Source organism: Balaenoptera musculus, chromosome 14 (assembly GCF_009873245.2).
Source record: "Balaenoptera musculus isolate JJ_BM4_2016_0621 chromosome 14, mBalMus1.pri.v3, whole genome shotgun sequence".
Taxonomy (NCBI): domain Eukaryota; kingdom Metazoa; phylum Chordata; class Mammalia; order Artiodactyla; family Balaenopteridae; genus Balaenoptera; species Balaenoptera musculus.
The window spans coordinates 52,937,751-52,959,220 of NC_045798.1; the positions used below are offsets into that span (position 1 = coordinate 52,937,751).

Consider the following 21,470-nt stretch of genomic DNA (forward strand, 5'->3'; position numbering starts at 1 on the left):
AGAGAGATCATGGGACGGAAGAGAATGGAGAAAATCATCTTACCTTTCCCCCAACAGAGGGTGGCAAAGCTAGCTCATTAGCAACCAGTGGCCAGAGAGCCTTATTTAATGAGTCCCCTACCTGAACTCCCTTTCATTGGAAAGAAACAACTATAGGACAATAAGATGATAAGCAAGAATTTAATTTAAAAAATAACTTGAGGGTAAAAGTCCTCTGTATCACCTATGCTGCAGGTGGCATAGCCAGCTCCTTCTCCTACTTAAAACCCATCGATAGTGCTTTTGTGATGTCAGGAAAAAGCCTGAGCCCCTTAACTCAGTATACAACTCACCCACCCTACTTGACTAGTGGTACTGAATTTCCTAAATGTTTCACGCCCTCTAGTACCTCCAAACTTTTATTTCTGCTGCTCTTTCTGCTGGGGACAACCTCTCCCCCTTCTCATGGATGTCATGCCCTCAAGGCAGTTTTCTCTGGCCCCTGGACCAGGTTTGGGCATCTGGGATAATACTCATTGCATTATATCATCAGCAGTAGGAGAGGCTGATGGAGACCAGCTAGCCAGTGGGCTCTTCAGGGCAGAGCAACGACTAATTCTCTGTTGGGTCCTGTGGCCCGCCAGACATGTGGAAGGAAGTTGGTAAATGCATCTTGAATGTGTACATCCCTAAGGTAACGACTCAGTAAAGAAAAGGACTTCAGTCTCAGTGTCCTGCATTTCACCCAGCTGATTTCCTCTAGAATGTCAAATATGGCTTGTATTTACTAAGCCTCTCTCATCTGTAAAGTGGCAATAATACTGTCTACCTGATGATTTTTGTGAGGAAGAAATGAGTTAATTCACATAAAAACCAGTGTGCCTGACATTCAGTAAGTGCTCAATGAATGCTTGGTATCATAGTTCTCCATACATAAGTTGAGAGACACCAAACCCAGTGCTGTCCTGGAAACAAGAAACTTCAGTTAGACCCACCATTAACAACTAGTTGGTGAAAATGCTTTAGAAAGTGACCTCTGGGAAAAAGTAGCACTCAGACCTGAGACCAGGAATCAGACTTTGGGGGACCATCAGGACCCACAGAGGCGGCCAGTGTTGCCAGATTGTCGCCACCAATGGTGGTCAGGTGGGGATGGAGGAAACTCCCAGTGGAGCCTGTGCCAGTCCCTGGCTAGGCTTTACTTAAGTCAGGGGAAGGAATGCATGCTGGGTAAATGAGGTAATGAATGTGCAAGTGCTTTGCAAACTGCAAAGTGCTATACAAATGTGAAGCATTATTACACTCATCTATTTCTCTTCTTTGTGCTCCTAGGGTTTCCTAATAAGAGCTCTTTTTGAAAGTTCTAGGCTGGCTTCCGGTTAACTAAAGGGAAAGGGTGTGTGCAGTATGGTAGGTAGGGGGACCTGTGTACCCCAGGGGTAGCAGAGGTCTGGGCTAGGAAAGGGGGGACTTGCTGGCAATTGGAACTAGGAGATGAAAAGGCTAAACATTGCGTGGTGATTAATCCCTCCCACCTGGACCATTTCCCAGGGCCAGGGCCATCCTGGTGCTGCTCAAATCATTCTAGAGAAACAGAACGGCCTGTGCTGAGAAGGGTGAGAGCAAAACCTAGGGCCCCAGTGGCTGTGAATAAGTGTGGAATGTCATGGACAATGTCCCTAATTCCTGCCTCATGGTTTGCCCAGGCCACCACAAACCATGTCCAGCTGCTTTGTGCAAAGGACACAGACTGGTCTGGAAGAGGGAAGAACTCTGACCCCTAACACCCTAGTACCAGGCTCATTTGCTTCATTCTGTGCCCAGCCTGCTCCTGTGCCTCCTTCCCCACCTCACAGCCATGGTAACCAGGCAACCGCAGGCACTTGTGATGGTTTACATCTCTGCTTCAGCAAGGTACAGCCAACCCGGACAGAGGAGCCAAGGCACCAGGCCCATTTCCCAGGCAATTATTCATGAGTTTATGGTTAAACTCAACTTGCCCTTTGTTATACTTTGCCAGGGGCCGAGTAGCCCCACCTAGAGAGAGTCACGTGAAATCTCAGCCTCTTACATCCCACTAGGGTATGAGAATGAAACCCTGGATGATTGCATGGATAATCATCAGGATAATGTCTGTGATTCTTCATGAGATCTCTGTCTCCTTAAACTCTTGGGAGCTGTGTACACCATTGACTTCCCAAAGTGCTAAGCTGGAAGTAGCAGGTATCTCTTAAGCTATGAAGCTTAAGCATGAAGCAAGGATTGTGTCCCCATATCTGCTTGTTCACTGCTCCATACCCGGCACCTAGCACAGTTCCTGATAGAATGGGGTTAAATATATTTGTTCACATAGTGAATAAATTAGTGAATATGAGTGGACCATCCCAAGGCAAATTTTAAAGGTCTCAGTAAGACAGTGTTTAAATAGATTTTTGCCCAAATGTCAACTGATTTTCACATGATTAACCATATACATCATTTCCTCAAACAAATGGGTGTGATTTGGAGAGGGCATTGAAGATGCAAAAGACAGTGTAGGTGGTTGAAGAATTCCATAAACCTAGGACAGGGGCAGGGAGTGATCATGGCATGCTCAGTGGACGGTGAAAACTAGAGGAGTCAGATGTTAAACTTGCACTATTTGAGTCACTCGTTTTGTTCAAGACTTTCTGAATTCTTAGAAAACTACATTCATTCTTTCCCACTCCCCCCCTCCCCCTACCAAAAGACATTTAAAAACTGCACTTAGAATTGAAGGTGGGGAAGGCCATAAGTCACTGTCTGGCCCTGCTGTTCTCAATTTTCAGAGTGTATCAAAATCATCTGTGAAATTTTAGGAACCATAACTCTCCAGGCTCCATTACAAACCTATTCCATCAGGCCTTCTAAAAGTAGAGCCTGAGGGGTAAGTTGCAAAAACTTCATGGATGATATTGATGCCCTGAAAACAACTAGCATAGTTGTTCATTTCATCCAATTCATTGAGTACTTCTACAACATAAAACACATTGCTTATTTATATGGCACTTCCTAGTTTCTGGGGTTTCTTAAAGTGTGTCCCCAAAGTGGTTTCCACATCCCACGTGCCCTCTGATCAGGGTAGAGAGCAGAGGGACACTTAAATCGTCCACAAAGAGCAGCATGACCATTTGCTCTTGCTTTCTTAGGTTGGTCATACCGCTGAGAGCGTGGGCACAGCACAGGTGAGTTTGGATGGAGGTGGAAGGAGAGATCGAGCCCAGGACTTTGGCAGCCCAGGGACTGCCCAGAATAGGACACCTGTGGCAGTTCTTCAGAAGTGTCAGAGGCAGTATACTCCAGGCCTAATTGATTCACTCATTTACGTTTCCTTCATTCATCAGTTGTTTATCGAGTGCCTACTACACACCAGATGCTGCACACACCACAGTGTGTGAGATGGCAATTCTCTGCCTAATGGAACGGATGGTTGGGGTGGGGTGCCATGGGGAGATAGAGATAATAAGTCAACAAATGAATAACATTTATACAGATTTTAGTAAGAATGACAGTCAACAAAGAAAGCCTCAAACTACTTTTCACACTGTTTTGACTCCACCCAACCCTATATGAGTTGGTGGCTGTGGCCACCTGTGTCCCATGACGTACTGGCCCGTTATACCTCGTTCCTGCCCAGCTCTGCATCCTCCTCCATCTCCCTGACTTTCTCTGTATAATTTACATTTTAACATTTGGTGATGCTAAATATTTTACAGATAAGGCAGCTGAGGTCTGAAGAGCGCACGGCCAGTGAGTGGGGTGATGGGCTTGGCTTTGGGCTTTGAACCCCACCTTGTCCTTCTCCTTCAAGCCTCTATCCACCTTGGCCCCTCTTCAGACCCAGAGCAAGTTGCCTCAGTTCCTTCTCCTTCTTTTTAATTTTCTTTGGTACAGAAGACTTCAATTAACTTTTCTCGGTAGAATGACTGTATTAGGCAAAAGTTTGTGTGGGATCCAATAAAAAGTCAGATGATACTGAGCCTACATCAGGCAAAGCCTGCAGCGTGATAAGTTATTATGTGTAAATGTTACAACTTTATTTTGAGGAGAATACATGTGTACTATCAAGCTGTTTTATGGCTACACAGTGTGATTGATTACAGCATGCCGATCTGTGGCAACAAGATAAACTCAGATAGAATAATCTGTGGGTAGTTAGGCCTCAGCAATTTGTTATCAAAAGACAACTCTAGAAATGATAATTCCTCTCATTTCAGCAATTTCTCGATGCCACTGACTTCTGATGCTGGGGTGCCAGTCCTCTTCTCGCTTGTGTCTTTTTCCAGTTGTTCAACAATGAGCCATGGAAAGTTGTGTTCGCCATCAAAGCCATAACCGCAGCTGGGACTTGGCCCAAAGTGGGCAGGTGTTAGGGTAGGGGACCTGGGGCTGTTGCCCTAAAACAGCCTCTGTTTATCAGCTAACAAACAAGCAAACATAAAAAAATGGCCTTGATTTGTTTAGCACATAAAACAGTCTGGGTAAAAATGGATTACATCAAGTAGCAGACGATTTTGCAGATCAGCCCCAAGCAACTTGTTGCTAAAAAATAACTGGATGGAATTTGTCAGCAGCTTTTCAAATAACCATTCATGAAACAAAGAGTTGCTTGAATGAACTAAATCAAGCTCAAGCCCCCAGCTCTTCCTTGAGGCCATTGTTGACTCCGTGGGGGATTCGGTGACTTTCTTTGGGCTCCTCTAGGGTCTGGGACCACTCTTTTGATAATGAGTCACCCATGTGCGTTCCCTTGGATTCCTGTCCTTATTTATGACTTCTCTTTATTTGTTACACACTTTTCATGATTATGGATAGGTGCCATGGCCCACTGGAAGGGAATTCTAGATCCGGAGGGCAAAGTCCTGCGTTGGCATCCTCCTCTGCCTCCCATGGGTTCCATGACCCTGGGCAAGGCACTTCCCCTGAGCCACAGCCCCATCATCTGAAAAGCAGAAACAATGACACCAGTCCTACCCATCTTGCAGGGTTATGAGGAGCAAACAGGCAAATAAAATATTTGAAGGCACTTTCTAAACCATGCATTTCTAGGCAAGAAATACTTATGAAGCCACTGAGACCACGTCACGTGTTTTGGATGCAAATACGGTCACTTCCGTTTTTATTTTCCTGATCAATCATCTAAGACCTCAACTTCTCTTATCATCAGGAAGTCCAGTTCCTTATTTCTTATCCCTGACCATGCACATTCTCCCAAAAGCAGGGAAAGAAAGAATTGAAAGCTCCGTCTGACCATGACACACCTACTTGGGGGGGTGGTGTCTTTGCTGCATTCTGGTCTACAGGGCCTGTGTTGTCTGTGGGCCCTTCCCTGGTACCCTCCTGATGCCCTTGTGGGTCCAGATCCCTGTACCCGCAGCCATTTCTGGGGTTTCCTATACTTGGATCCTCACTCTTACATGCTGAGCCACTGTTTCCCCAAATTGCTTCTCCAGAGGGACTGGGTCCTGAGGCATTTCCAGTTTCCACACGTTCTGTGCCAAAATCACCTTGTCCCCATGAAACCCCATAAGCTCTAGGACTGATCCTGGGTCACCAGTTTGCATCTCCCTTCCCTGTTGGGAGATGCCCTTTTGGGTCCCAGCCATCATTTCTTGCCAGAGGTTAGCATCCTGAGTAAGAGCAAGGACTCTGGAGATCATCTTGCATCAGACCAAACTCCAGCCTCACCATTTCCTAGAGTGGGATTTTGGGAGAATTACTTAGCATCTCTGAACCTCAGTGCTATCACCTGTAAAGCAGAAATAAAATGGTACCATCTCATAGGGTTGTTTTGAAAATTAAATGAGATAATAGATGTAAAGCCCTTACAAGTGTCTGGCATGAAGTAAGAACTATAGATGTGTTATTAGCTGTTATCTATTATGACTGATCATGGTCACAGAGATCCACATATACAGGTTTCCCTAATATAAAGCTGTGCTGCAGGGATTAGGATGTGGGCTGTGTCTGCCTCAAAAGGCTCCTGGACTCCTGATACAACTAATACAACTTAGTCCATGCCCTTTGCCTCCATGACACTAGCCAAGAGTTAGATCTGCTAAGTTGAACAAAAAGGAGCAGAGGAAAAGTTGTATCAGTTAATTTTTGCTCTGTAACAAATCATTACAAAAATGCAGGGGTTTAAAATGACAACTTTTTATTTAGTTCAATGTTTGTCTGTTCTGGGTTGGTTCAGCTCATCTCTGCTGGATTTTCTCAGGTGTCTCTGGTCATCTGGTGGGTTGGCTGGTGGCTTGATGAGCTGGGATGCTCTCACTCACATGTCTGGAAGTTGGCAGGCTATTGGCCAGGAATTAGCTGGCTGTTGGCTGGGGTGCCTTGTTTCTTCTCCTTGGGGGCTTTCAACTTCCAGCAGACCAGCTGGGGCTTCTTCACAGGGTTGTATCAGGGTTCAAAAGGTGGCAAGATAAGAAGCTTACAAGACCTTTCGAAGCCTAGGCTTGGAAGTCACACATTCTCTTGGTCAAATCCAACTCTTGATGGAAGATGCTTGGCTGCTAAGTGTTTGAGGTTATTTGCAGTTAATCACAATAGTAAACCCTTTGCTCAGGGCAGTGGACTCTTTCTTAGTCTCCACTTGCATTCTAAGAGGGCTGGTGATTCCACCTTTACTGAGAGGACTCTCTCTCTCTCCTTTAATTTTAATTAATTACATACCCACTCTGTGCCAGGCACATTGGCTATAGAAAGATCAGGTGGTCACAGAGCTCTTAGAGAGAAGAGGGAAGGAAGGCTAGAAGTGCTTTGCTAGTGTCTGGAGAGCTTTAGCCTGGCCTAAGGGAAGTAGAAAGGCCTTCTTGAGAATGCAAAGTTAAGGCTGAGTCTTGAAGGATGTCAGGAGATAGCCGTGTTTGGGGGTGGGAGGGGATTAGAATGTAAGGATCAAAATGAAGTTATAAAAAAAGATCACCCAGTCTTGCTCCCTTAGTTACAAGAGAGAACGGTGAGGCCTGGATACTCCCAGTTGCACCCACATTTAGGGGAAGAGCAGGGACGCAGGCTTCCTGGCTGGTCTGTCTTGATTTGTGTCCAGAATTAGGTCAAGAAAAACATTTCAGTTAGGGCTGCCTTGGAAAGTCCATCACAGACTCAGTCATGTTTCCTTTTCAGTCTCTGATTCCACCCTCCCTTTGGAGGAACTCCACATTCCCTCCACCCCTGGCTTTCATATCCTCTATATCTGGAAAAGCAAAGATCTGCTCTAGCACTGGCGGTGAGGAACCCAGACAGATGTCTTCACTCACGCCTGGCTGTGTGGCCCGTAGACCTGTGTGGCCAGTGAGGCACCTCCATGCAACGGACAATGCCGAGGGACGAACCCCAGCCTCCAAACTGCATGCAACATGTCAGAAGATGCAACCACACAGTTTCATCAGGTATTGGCTTTTTTTGGAAAAAGGTACAAGAGGCCATGAATCTATCATTAGGCTTCTGGAACACTCAGTTCCTGCCTGAATTAGAAACATGCTTCACGGCAGAGTGTTGGCTCTCCTTCTGGCCTTAATTCCCAGCTGAGGACCTGGGCTGTCCCCAGTCAGACAGAAGTCAACCATGATCTCCACCCTGGGTCATTGTGTAGCACTTTTCTCTACAGCTTTCAAAGTATCCTCAAGTCCTTCATTTCATGGGATTCTCATGGGATTCTATGCAGAAGCTAGATAGAAAAGTCCTCATTGAATAGATGAAGAAATAGAGGCTCAGAAGGTCTAGGGAACTTGTTCGAAGACTCCAATTAGTGAGGGCTTAGAAGGCCAGACTTTGAGCCTTCAAGAGTAGATCTTTCATGGAGAAATACAGAGCAAACAACCTCTGGCCTGGCATCAGACCACATCCTCAGGGTCTCCTGCACCCTGTACATGTCTTGCCAAACCCAGTCAGCCCAGGTGTCAGTACCCTCTTGAGCCCTCCTCTTTGATTTGACTTCCCTGCACACGGCCTTGTCTGACTGTAACATCCATGTGATGCTTCCAGCCCCACACGGCCAGAGCAGGTTGTCAGTGGGAAGCAGAGAATAGAAGACTTATTGCATGGCACAGACACTACAACTTCTACCCAACTAGAGGCCAGTCTCTGGTGGGCAGGCAAGGAATCCTGGAGTCATGCCTTATTTAGCCAAATCAATGCACACAGATTGCCCAGCTGTTAGACATGGAGGAAGGACCGTGGGGAGCTCCTAGGGTGAGGAGGCCTGGCTTAGAATATCTGACAAGGAGATGGTGATTAGACTCCCTTTGTGTTGTTGAGAGCAGAACTAGGGCAAACTGCTGAGAGTGTCGGGAAGCAAATTTTAATCCACTGGGAGGAAGAACTTTCTGCCCCTTTAGAGCTGTCCAGAAAGAGATTTTGTCTTAAGTGATCGCTTATCTATCTGTCATTCAGGGGAGTTGCCATTCCCATTCTGAAGAGCAAGAACTGACAGAAGAGTCTTTTTCAGTCAAACTAAAGCCCATCAATTTTTCTTTATTAAGCCCAACCATTGGTCCTAATTTTAGATTCTGGAGTGGCATCAAATAAAGCTAATCACTCTTGCACATTTTACAAGAGGGGCTTGTAAATGAGTTTCTAATTGGTGGAATTTCAGGCATGGTTATGAAGTGCAATGAAGAATTTCAGGCCAGTGGGGAGATATTTTGGGGCAGTGTGGTCTTCTCAGAGCCCTTAAATCATGCCACAAAGCTGACCAGCTACCATCCAGGGTTGGATGAATGTATGAGAAATTCATTTAATTTTTAATTATTAAAGATTCTTTTGGTGGGGACATAGTGGCATCAGTAGGGCTTTAGAAGTTTTCTTGGAGTCTTGGACAAATGTCCCTTGCCCTTTAGACTCAGATTGTGAAATTGAGGTTCCCAATTTAGGAAACAGCTCTGCTGGATGGGGCAGGGGTATGAGGGGGCTTGCACATGATCCCTGCATTTGGTCCACTTGCTTGGGGATCTTTGTGGAAAGAATGAGTATAAGCAGTGCTGATGGCACCCGCAGGCTGGGCCTGAGAGGAGCTCTACCCCTTCATAAACCCTGGTACTGGCCATGGAGGGTCATTATTGGAGGCGTCCTGGCCTCTGCCTTCATGATCACTGTGAGCTGAGAGCAACATTCAGTAGCGCCGAGAGGTATATGAGCTTCCTGCTCGAAGACATAAGCCAAAACAGGTGCCACTACCAGAAAGTGTTTAGGGTCTCTTCCTCCCCTTTCTGTATCACTTCCCTTCTTCTACCCTCTTCTGTGTGCACATTGGGTCCCAAGTATTGCAGAAGCAAAAATACAGTTCTTTAGCTATTACTGAGGTTCTAATGGCTTACTCTGTGCAGCCCGCATGCCTAGCCCGGGGAGGGTGGCACAGTCAGTATCCTACGTATTTCCTGTTCTCCCCATCCTCCTTGTTTATTTAAACAGCCGGTATTGCTCCTTCTTTTAGATGACAGCTAGGAAACACAGCCTGGTTCTCTATGCATGCATCCATCCCTCCACTCATCCATCCATGCATGCCTTTCTTTGACATGCACTTACAGGACTTTGATATAGAGTCAGACACTGTTAGGCACTAGGGACACACTCAGAGTAAAATGAGGTCCTTGCAAGACTAGTTGAGAGATAGGCCTGCAAACACACACTAGGTACAATGAGACAGTGGCTGCAATGGAGGTTTACACAAAGGGCAGTAGGACCCAGGAGAGGCCTGGCTGCTTTGCGGAGTCAGGGAAGGTGTGAAAAGAGCCTCTATGATCCAGTCAGCATTTTCCAGACAGACAAGTGGACAGGGAGCTCTCTGTGCAGGGTCTAGAGTTAAGAGGCAGCATGTCATTTAAAAAGAGGTTCCAAGAGGGCAGGGTCTGCATCTGCTTTTGCTCCCCATTGTACATCTGCTCATAGCAGACTCTTGCCTTTTCTAGAATACGCAGCTTTGCATATATCGTTAAGTTTATACACATGAATTAATTTTTTACTTTCTAGCAAACTAATACATGTACATGATTACAGAATTCAAATTTATGACAAAACTTACGAAAAAACCCTAGCTGTTCATTAGCCTCCTATTCCTTACTCCTGAGTCTTACTCCCGAGAAACACCATTTTCAACTTTCGGAGCTCTTAGTGCTGCTATTTACCTTCATATTTCTGAATAATGTTATTATAATGCTATATCTTCAGGACATGATTTTTTTAACTTCCATCTACAGAAGTTCAGGTTTTCTCTCTTTCAGCCTACACACCACCCCTTCTCTTTTTTCCAACCTCCCAGCCTAGTTATATTGCAATTTTCTAAGTGAATTTTTAATATTTTCCTATGTATATTTATGAAAATAGTCACAAAAGAATACAAGTATGATTACTTCCTTTCTTAAACAACTTTTTGTTTTTCTAAGAGCTAAAAATGGTCAGATTTAATAATTTGTCTAGTTTTCTATGTACCTACCATTGATTCTTTCCCAGACTTCCTGCTAGTGCTACCAAAAATCCCTTAGACACTGTCAAACCCATTGGGTGACTGAATGGTGTTGTTTTTTTTCTTGAGACCATCCATCTGGGGTCCCCAGCCCCTCGCTCTATTCGATTTGGACTGACCCCTTCTAAGCCTGCTGCACCGCTCCTGCCCCAGGTTCCGCTGCACTGTCTCCTCTAATGACCTCCTCTTTCCTGGATCTCATGTTCTCTTTGTTTCAGTCCTTGATTTGGTGAAGATCCTCTTCCAGAAGTTTTCATGAAAACACGCAAGGGGTAAAATTTTAGAGCTCTTGCATATCTCAACATGTCTTTATTATCTCTTCACATTTGACTTACCAGTTGGCTGGATATGGAATTCTAGGATGGAAATACATTGTTCTGTTGTATTTTAGGTTCTAGTGTTGCTTTTGAGGAGTCTGATGTTTTCCTGATTTCTAGCCGTGTGTGTGTGATCTCTTTTTCGTCCTTCTGTGAAAGTTTTTATTCCTACTCTTTATCCCAGATGTTTTGAAATTTCACAATGAGATATGTAGGTGTGCATTTTTTTTCATTCATATGTTTGACCTCTTGATGGAACGTTTATATCTGAAATTTCATACCCTTTAGTTCTGGAAATCTTCTTGGGATTTATTTTTTGTAATCACCTTCCTGGCTCCCTCTGGGCTGTCTTATTGAAATGTTTATTAAAGGCTATTGGATCTCCTTTAATTTTCTTATTATTTCTTTTCTTCACTCCATCTCATTGTCCTTTGTCTACTTCCTAAGAGATTTCGTAGCTTTATCTTTTAGAAGTCTATTTAATTTTCCATTATAGTTATTCCATATTTAAAATCCATACACTTTTATTTTCTGACTGCTCTTTTACAGTAGCTTTCTGTTCTTGTTGCATGGCTACTTATTTTTTCTGAAGATATTAACTATAGTTTTTTTTTTTAAAGGAATTCTTTTGTTTCCTTCTTCACCTTTGTTTCCTGAGTCCCTTATTTCCAATTTTTGTTTTGTTTTGGTTTTTGTTGGAGTTCTTCTTAAATGTCTGCTGATCCTTGGCTATCTCTTCATATTTCAGAGTGAGGAACCATGTTGCTGACTGAAATTCTGTGGTTATGGGTAGGCCTTGTTGACTGATGAGCTTCAGTGTGGGGTGATTGGGTCCTGGAAATTTTGTTAGTCAACTCACAAATGCAGACCCTCTAGCAACAAACCCTCTAGCTTTCTGTCTTATTGTCAGTCTTCTGAGACCCCAGAAGGTGAAGGAAGTGGGGTATCTCATCATTGTGCCTTTAGACTTGACTTTATGTGGCTGCTAGTTCTGAAGGAGACAGGCCTGAAGTCTGACCCTTGGACCACCTGCATTTAGGGAAGAGGAATAGGGTGAAGTTAATGAAGGGAATAGAGGAGTGGCCAGAATGTCAGGAAGAGAACCAAGGAGAGGGAGATGATCAACAGTCCAGACGTCCAATCAGTTTTCTTTAGGCAACCATTGAAGATCTTCAGTGTTACAGTGAAGGTAGAATCCAGCTTGTGGGAAAAAAGAAGGAAATGGAGGAAGGAATACTAAATGGCCCTGTAGAGACTAAACTCTCCATCTCACTGGAAACTTGTCCTTCCATCAGCATTTCTGGCTCCAGTTCACGTTCTTTCCAGAGGATCCGATATCATGGGGAAGTAGGGGATGCATGCACATCAGCCATCAGAAGTGATTGACAGGAGACAAGAGGGATTCTTAAATGTATGAAAGTAAAACAAACACTTTATTTAAGGAAAAGGCAACTTGGAAAAAAAAGCTTAATAAATAACTCAGTACAGCTGGCTTAAGCACTTTAAAGCCAGTGTCTGTGATAAGCAATGAAAACATTAATATAAAATGCTTCACCATAAGTGAGTACAATTCAGGCTGATGTACTGCAGCTGAGCCGGCTGTCAGATGGCATGCTTTTAAAGTGATGTTTACAATCAGTATTTTTTCCTTTGGTAACTAGAAGAAGGCAGAAATGGCTGGAAGCCTTGCCAGGGTGTGGCTCTGAGCCTCGGAAGGGTGGGAGCCCTGCCAGGTGAGTGGTATTCCTCTATGTATGGCCCCATTCCTAACTGGCTCAAGACAGGGCAGGTTGGAAGCTCAGAGCAGGGTGGTGCGGGGCCTGAGTGGAGAGCTGGGAGCCTGGGTCCAATCAGTGGCCAGCTGTGAGGTCTGAAGGCAGTGAGTCCAAGCTTCTGGGCTCTCTGTCTCCTCAGCTAGTCCTGGAGGTCACACAGGGTGTCTCCCAGGTGCTCTGAGACCAGTGCCTTCGTGCCCCTGCTGACTCTCCTTCCCTGCCCTGTAGCCTCTTGGCAATGATGCCCATTGAGGTCCTTACCTCTGAAGTCCATGCAAAACAAGTACGTGTTTCACTTTGACATTTAAAAATTTATAAAATGGAGGGGAATATGCCACCTGTCCTACCATGTCAACGTGGTTATGGAAGAATCGGATAAAACAATCGTATGACAGAATGTCAAGCCTTTTTAAAAAATGTGTGGGTAATCTGATAATCATCCTCTAAAGGACATTCCTTCTTATTAAGTAATAATGATAATAATAAGAGCAGCTCACGTTTGCTGAGTGCCAACTTCATGCCAGAACTGAGCTGAGCACAGAGTGGTCCCTCCTGGGGACGTAGCCACATGCTTCCTGTGGTCCTGGCTCCGTGCCTGTGTGGACAACCTTCTCACAGCCTCTGAAAGCCCTTTCTTTCTCCCTGTCTCAGGCTCCACCAGGATTCTGCTTCTCCCTTGCTGCCAACACTTGTTTCTCTAGCCCAGGTTTCTGGCAACCCTGCTGGTTGACTGGGGAATTGGAGCTGTTTTGTTTTGTTCTTTAGCATTGTTTTGCATGAAGTAAATCACAGAGCCCTTTCCGTAAAGTGTTCAACTGTCAATCATTACAGGGAAAATAAAACAGGAGAGATGGTGAAGACGTCAGAGATGCCGGGTCCTCTTGGTGGTTGTTACTGGCTAGTGGTTCCTGAATTCTTTTAAACGATGACTCCAAAGCTTCCCACGGAGAAGGCTGAGAGCCTCTTGAGCTGTGTCTGGGGTCTCACTGACAGCCCTTGATGGCTTAGGAGTGAGACCAGCCTGCTCAGACTCCCCTCTAACTCCACCGGCGGCGCCCTGCCCGGGCTGGGTGCTGCCCCACTCCTCCCAGCCCCACATCAGGGGAGGAATTCCGCGGCTTCTCTGGACCCCACAGAGTTTCTCTCTGGACTTAGACAACCTTACACTGTTTCCTACCAGCTTCCTATGGCTTCTGCCACAAGTAACCACAAACTTAGTGGCTTAAAACACAAATGCATTGTTTTACAATTCTGGAGGTCAGAAATCTGACACAGGTCTCACTGGGCTGAAATCAGGGTGTTGGGAGGGCTGCATTCCTTCTGGAGTGTGTTGAGGTGAATCATTCTTGTTTGCCTTTTCCAGCTTCCAGAGGCCACCCACATTCCTTGGCTCATGGCCCCCTTTCATCTTCAAAGCCAACAATGGCCAGTTGAGTCCCCACATCCTGTCACTCTGATGCTGACACTCTGTCTCCCTCTTCCTTCTTTTAAGGACCCTTGTGATGACATTGGTCCCACCTGAATAATCCAGGCTCATCTCCCTATATAAAGTCAGCTGATTAGCAACATTATTTCATCAACAATTGCTTAATCGCCCCACCTTACCATGTAAGGGGACATATTAGGACATGCTTTGGAGGGGGTTGGCATTATCTCGTCTATCATAACTGTCCACAGTTGACTTCTCCTCCTTGAAATTCTTCCTTTCTTGAGATATTGAAGATCAGCCGTAAAGACTGCTTCCACTTTCAGGTAAAGCTAGCCTCGTCACCTGGGGTCCCTAGATGGACAGACTTGCCTAAACTTCTCGGGAGGCCCCATTGGTAGGCAGGTGCCAGCTTTCCAGGAAACTCCATTGCTCAGCAACCAGAAGCCTCTTCTGGGGCTTCAAAGACCCTCTGTCCCTATTAGGCTTCACTCTCAACTCACCCTTCTGGTCTGAGGAGCCTCTGTTCACAGCACAGTGGTGTGGCTGAGGGGCTGATATGCCTGGAGCACCACAAAGGGTCCTGCTGCCAGCTCCACTCACTCGCGGGGACTTTGTGATGATGTGCTCCAGTGTTCTGCTCCTGGAAATGGTCTCCCAGAATGCTCACCTGTCATCTAAAATGGTCTGAACAATCAGAAACAAGAAGTATATATATATATAATTTCTAAGATGGAGGGAGAAGGATCATTCTGGCAACCCCTTATCGACGGAAGGCCAGCTGCTCCCCCAGACGTGGTCAGGCTGCCGTTACATCCAAGGCACATCAGGCAGCTCTGAGACCCTGTTTTCGATCCACCACTATGTCACCTTGCACAAGCTACTTTATCTCTTTGGCCTCAGTTTTCTTGTTCCTCAAATGGGAAGACCTAATTTGAAGAGTGAGGAAGAAAAGTACCAGATGTGGAATTCTCTTCTCCTTCCTTTCACCACTTGCCTCTCCCCACCTTTCAAACTCAGTTATCCACACTTACCTCTCTTTGTTCTCATCATGCTTCATTTATTTCTAAAAAGCCCAGAAAAAACATGTTGCTATTTTCAGCTCCCCCACCTCCATCTCCCTCTCCCTCTCTCTCTCTCTCACACACACACACACACACACACACACTCACACACCTGGTTTGCGAATGGAGAGGAGTTAAGCCCACAGGAGGAAAAACCTGAGGACACAGTGCGGGAGGCTCAGGCAGTGGAGTTATGGATGGAGGAGGGGAAGGTCTTTGGGTCCAGGATCATCGAAATTAATCACTCACACAGCTTTCAGATTTGAGAGTCCATTCCCCCAGCCCAGCACTGTTTCCCAAGCTCTTTCTTTTCTTGCATAGGGGATGGTGACAGCTGAGCAGCATCATAGAGTGAGGGGCAGAGTGGGGGACTTTTCAATGGCTGAATTCACCAGAGATGATTTCTGGACCAAAAGCAGCCCAAACAACTCCTTTCCCTACCAGAAAAACCTGCACACAAAAGGCTGGGAAAACTCAGCTCTTTGGCACTCCCTGATCGCCACTGTGCTTTTTTTCAGACCCCAATTATAAATTTGAACTGAACAGATGTATTCTATGGAAATGCTTTAAAATATTATTAGGAACAGCTTTTGCATTAGTGGTAATAAATCCATACCTGCAGTCACCTTTCATTTCTGCCTAACTCGTTGATAAAGTGAAAAATGTAAATTCTGCTCCAGTGTAAATTTAAGCAAATGGATTGGTGCTCCCCTTTCCTCACTCTTCTGCTCCTGTCCCTCCACATCCACTTGCCCCACTCCCACAGGCCTGCCGCATAGCACTATTCTGGATGGGGAGGAGGAGATTGGAGAGCTCAAAGCTCCAATCATCGACCCTGACCTCCAATCCACTGCATGATCTTGAAGGACTGAGGTACCTTCAGTGCCCTGTGTGGTCACCTGCTTCTAAGTGGGTCTCAGTGACCTCTGCCTGGTGGAGTTCACACCTTTGGTGTGGGCCGGACCTAGTGAATTGCTTCTAACAAATAGAACGTTGTGAAAGTGATGGGAGGCCACGTGTGAGATTAAGTTATAACAGACTGACTTTCATCTTGCTGCTCCTCTCTCTCTTGCCTTCTCGGCTTGCTGACTATGATGAAGCAAGGTGTCGTGGTGGAGAGACCCACATGGCAACGACCTGAGGGTAACCTCTGGTTAACAGCCAGTGGGAAACTGAGACAGACCCTCAGTCCAGTGGCCCTCAAAGAACCTAATCATGTCGACAACTGCTGTGTGAGCTTGGAGCCAGATCCTGCCCGCTCTGAACCTTGAGTTGACTGTGGCTCTAGCTGACACCTGGATTGTAGCCAGTGAGAGATTCTGAAGCAGAAGCTATGCCCAGATTTCTGATCCACAGAAAAAGGAAAATAGTAGAGATAATAATAAATAATAAAAGCAGATTGTTTTAAGCCACTTATTTGGGGGTAATTCGTTATGCAGCAGCAGATAACTAACACACTCCTTATGTCACTAATCTGTAAAATGGAACCATTCCCACCAACCCTTCTAAATATAGCAGGAAGAATGAGGTATTAAGACACATTTCAACACTGAAACTTTATTCTAGTTGCATCAATAGCAGTCATTGATTTATTCCATAAATACTTACTGAGTGTCAGTTATAGTTAGATGCTGTGCTGTGAACATAGGCTACAAAAATGAATACGATATTCTTGTTTCCTTTGATGAGGTCATGGCCTCTGTGACGGCAGTGATGTATAGTTTGGAAACAGAGTGAAATACAATATAGTAAAGGTTCTGAAATGCCCTCAAAATGGTTTGGAAGTCCAGATGCCATACACAACCTCATATAACAAAAGTGTTTACCAAAGTAGCAAGAATTCTTGGAAATCCTATTCCTCCTTTCACAGTGGGAGTACTAACAAGAAAGAAAGCACTGAAGAAAAACAGAAGGCTTAGAATTTGATGGGACCCTTGGGTATAATCCCAAAGTGTTTATGGATACACTCTGGCATTTTGAACACAAGTCCTAGGACACACTTTTGGTAGGGACCCCTATACCATTCTAGACACTCGGCTCTGGCCCCATGATGTGCTCCATCCATAGCAGCCCCTGTTCTTTCACACTATTCCTAATCCCTCAAAAGTTTTCTGTGATTTCTCCTTCTCACTAGACCTCCAAGAGTCTCTGGAATCCTAACGAATATTCCAGCACCAGATTCTCTTTGGTTTCATGTATGTTGTTTATTCACCCACTCACTCCTTTATTCAACAAAATGAAATGGAGGCTCCAGGCCCCCCAGAAGGTGAGAGCAAGTGTTGGGATTTTAAAAAAGTGGACTAAAAAAGCATTTGTCAAAATTCTGTTTGAGGAGTGGTTGGTCACCTAGAATCACTCCAGCGCCTAGATTCACACTGTGACAGGAGAAGGGAAGTTTAGTCTCTGGATAAATTGAACCACATTGGCCCAAACTCTGCATCACTGGCCACAACAGAGGGTGAGTGTGTGATGCCTTAATGAAAAGAATGCTTAAATGCTTAGCCTATGCTATTAGCTTCATTGCTTCCATGTGGATGAGACTTGAATTGGATATCTCCATCACTAATCCAGTATTGACCACCTGCAGAACATCTCTGCTTGGAAATTCCAGCAGTATTACAATCACAACCATGTAAACCCATGCAAGTTCTCTCAGCATCACTTTGGTACCCACACATCCAGGCATCAAGTGCCTCAGGGCCTTTGCACTGGCTTTTCTCTCTCTATCCACATATTGCCATGGCTTCTTCCACTTCGAGTCCTTGTCCAGACTTCACCTTTATGATGAGTCCTCCTCTGATCATCTTATTTAAAATTGCAACCTGAACAACACACTGCATGTAGTCCCCCCCAGTACATGTTTTTAGAATGGAGTGTTTGCGCAGAGGCTGGAAGCCCATTTATTTTTTGTATGTGTGGTAAAATATACATAAGATAAAATTTGCCGTTATAACCATTTCTTAAGTGCACAGTTCAGGGGCATTAAGTACATTCACATTGTTGTGCAACCATCACCACTATCCATTTCCAGAACTTTCCCCATGATCCCAAACTGAAACTCTGAACCCATTAAACAATAACTCCCCATCTTCTTCCTCCCCACCTCCCAGCCCCTGGAAACCACATTCTACTTTCTGTCTCTATGAATTTGACTCCTCTATGTATCTCATGTAAGTGGAATCATACAATTTTTTTTTGTGAGGCCTATTTCACTTAGCATAATGTTTACAAGTTTCAACCACATTGTAGCATGTGCCAGAATTTCCTTATTTTTACAGCTGAATAATCTTCTATTGTATGTATAGATCACATTTTGTTTATCCATTCATTTGTTGACCGTGAAAGTCATTATTTTTTGCAGAGATGATGCCCAAAGGACTACAGCGTGGGATGGCAGGTGGGCTCGGTCACCCCTTGTGTTCCTCCTGACCGATGAGATCCACTGAATACTTGTGGTGTTTACCTCACCAAAGGAAAGGGACTTCTGAACCATGAAAGGAAGCCCCAAAACTTTGGGTATGGAATTATTTTCCTTTCTCCAGTACAACAATGGAAGCTGGAGATAGAATTTAGTGAGAGCTGTGAGGATGAGTTACCTACCTTATAGTTCTGAAAAAATTAAAAAATGGATTCTCTCTCCAAACATTATTTATATCAATTTTATCGAATAGTTGACTTTAGGCTAAACACTGAAACCAAAAATCAAAACTTGAAAAAACAAACAAACAAACAAATAACTACAGTCAGGAGCAATGGAGAAATCACCTTGCTAGCGTGCCCGAGGGAATTTCCACCCAGTGCCCGAGCTGCTGTGGGCTGGCAGGACCCAGAGGCATGCTGGCTGGCTGGGTGCTCTCTGGTCCCCTGAGAGGGCACTCACTTTCACTCAGCCATGGCATCTCTTCCTTCACCTTCTCTCATTCTGTCTTGTTTCCTCTTGTTTATTCTGTTTTTCACCTAATAATGTACCCAAGAATGATTATCATTTGAAAGGGACATGTATCTGGTTTTCTTCTGTTTTGACCTCATACCCTCATGTATAGTGTGTTCCTTCTTTGATGTGTTTGGTGCAGTTCTGTGCGCTAAGGGTGCTTCTTAAGACAATGAAGTTAGTCTTAGGCACACTCCCACCTACTCTCCACGGGCCTCCTTCTCTCTCTCCACCAGCCACCCAGGGCCTGATAGAGTACACAATGCGAGCCACGCTACCTGCCTCCCAGGTGAGGACTTTCCCCACTGCTCTCCTCTCTAAAGGCAGGACAACCTGGGTGAGCATCTATCTGATTCCCTGCTTTGGATTGGTGTGTTGTGAGGAAAAACATCATTTGACTGTGAATAGCAAGATGTGGAAGAAAAGCAGAAGACTGATGAATTCCAGGGGAGGTGTTTGGAACTTGAGATGCTTTGAGGATCCATTTCTCTGGGAACTTGAGGAGATCCTGTGACCAATCCCACAACGATCAGAGGTGGGATTTGGAGGGGAGGAGGAGTCCCCAGTTAGAACTCCAAATGTGCTCTCCCATAGAAAATGTTGGGGTCTAGGGTGTTATTAGGACACTATTGCACTCTAGTTACATGGGGCTTCGGCAGGCTTCTGTGGGCTGCCTGGGGCCCTAACCACCACGCACAACATGGTTTCTATGGGAAAATGCATTTTGAGTATCAGAAAACTGACATCCACTCAAGCTTTTGGAACAGAGCACGCTCTTAAGTTGGAGACTGCTTGAATACCACATTCACAGCTAAATTATTTGGATAAGCCTATTTTTAAGATATATGCCTATTTCCAAGACACTCAGCTTACATAACAATGGGAATCGGAAGAAAGAATTGGTAGAAGTCGTGTTCTTGGTGGAGAAGGGGGAAGATGTGAATATTCACTGTATAAAATACATTTAATTCTACAGGGAAGGAGAGTAGAAGACACAGAGGATATCTAAAATATTCTCTAGGTTTGTATGTTTTGACCCACATAGTCTTTCTTTTAAGTAACACCACACCCATGCGGTTCTTAATTTTAAGACCAGCATTTGAATTCTATATTAACAAAGAAGATTGAATTAAATATAGAGGTTATGGTATGAACAAGGTCTGCATGCTACAGGATTTGCCCCAGTCATGAAGCACCCCTAGTTTCCTGTCCCCCTTCGGTGTGTGGGGTTCCATGATGATGTGTGATGAACACCCAGAGCCAGACCTAGATTCCCTAGCCCCAGATGGGCCTTACTTGCAGGACCCAGCAATTACTTTGTGCAGGACCCTGTCTGGGTGCCAGTTTTCCATAACAATCAGTTACTCAAGGTCAACACCAGTATCCACTTGTCATCAACTCAGTGTTAAGAACCTTGGTTATTCTGAGTCTAAAAATGAACTAACTTAGATTCACTTCATTTTACTTTACTTCAAATAACTCAATTCAACTCAGTAATTCATGGAGTTAAATTAATTCATTTCAATTTAACTACTTTAAGTCAACAAACCAAATCAGCTCAGATGAGACCTGAATTCAATATTCTAAGAATTGGTTAAACCACTCTAGTTGGCTGGTGGTATGTTCTTAACTATGGAAAGTCACAAAGTTGGTTCAGTTGGCCTTTGGGTTGGCAGAGAGATGTGGGATGAATTGTCTCCTCCTCTCCAACTGTGTGTATTATATTCATAGACTGCCCTTGTATCCTAGACAAAAATAACTAATGTAAATGCTGTTGTTTTTCAATTGTGAGTTTAAGAAACAGAATTTTAGTTCTGATTCATGCCTCATGTTTGGAAGAGTAGTTGGTGTCTCATGACAATGAGAAAGATATGGAGGAAAAGTGGGCAGGACCAGTACCTGAATTCTTGGGGAAAGCTGGCTCTTCTCCATGGCATGATCCCCATGGCATCCATACCCTTTACCTGTGCTTTAGTGAGGAGGTGGCCTCCACATCCAGGAAGGGAAGGCTCATGCAGGTGTGTAGCTTCTCCATGCTTGGCCTGTTCATTGGTGCAGGTCTGTTGTCCACAAGAAGAGCTACCCAAGCCTAGAAGAATAGGTCTGTGTGCTGATAGGGGCAGTGAGGAAAGGAGGGAGGTAGTTAGGGATGCTTTCTTGCATCCTGATCATCACGAGGATGAAGAACTCCAGCAGAATGGCAAGAATACTAGGCTCTGGGTCAGGAGGCCTCAGTTCTGATTCTTGCTCTGTTATAAACCAGCTGTGTGATCTTGTGCAGATCACTTTCCTTGCATGGGCAAGCTGATTGCTAATGTGCCTTTTAACTCTACAGTCCAAGCCAATGTGATACGTATGGGAGGAGTGATAAGCTGCCTAATGTCTCTGGGCACAGCTTCCGCCAGCTCTAGCAGTGGATAGCTGGAGTGAGAGCAGCTTTCAGTTTACAGTTCTTCACTTTTTGCATTAATCCTGACCCAGCAGGGTAGCTT

General features: G+C 44.9%; 1 pseudogene; it reads left to right on the forward strand.

Moving 5' to 3' along the window:
* The first annotated feature begins 625 nt into the window (after positions 1-625).
* LOC118906724 overlaps positions 626-21,470 on the forward strand; it is a 74,480-nt pseudogene continuing 53,635 nt past the window's right edge.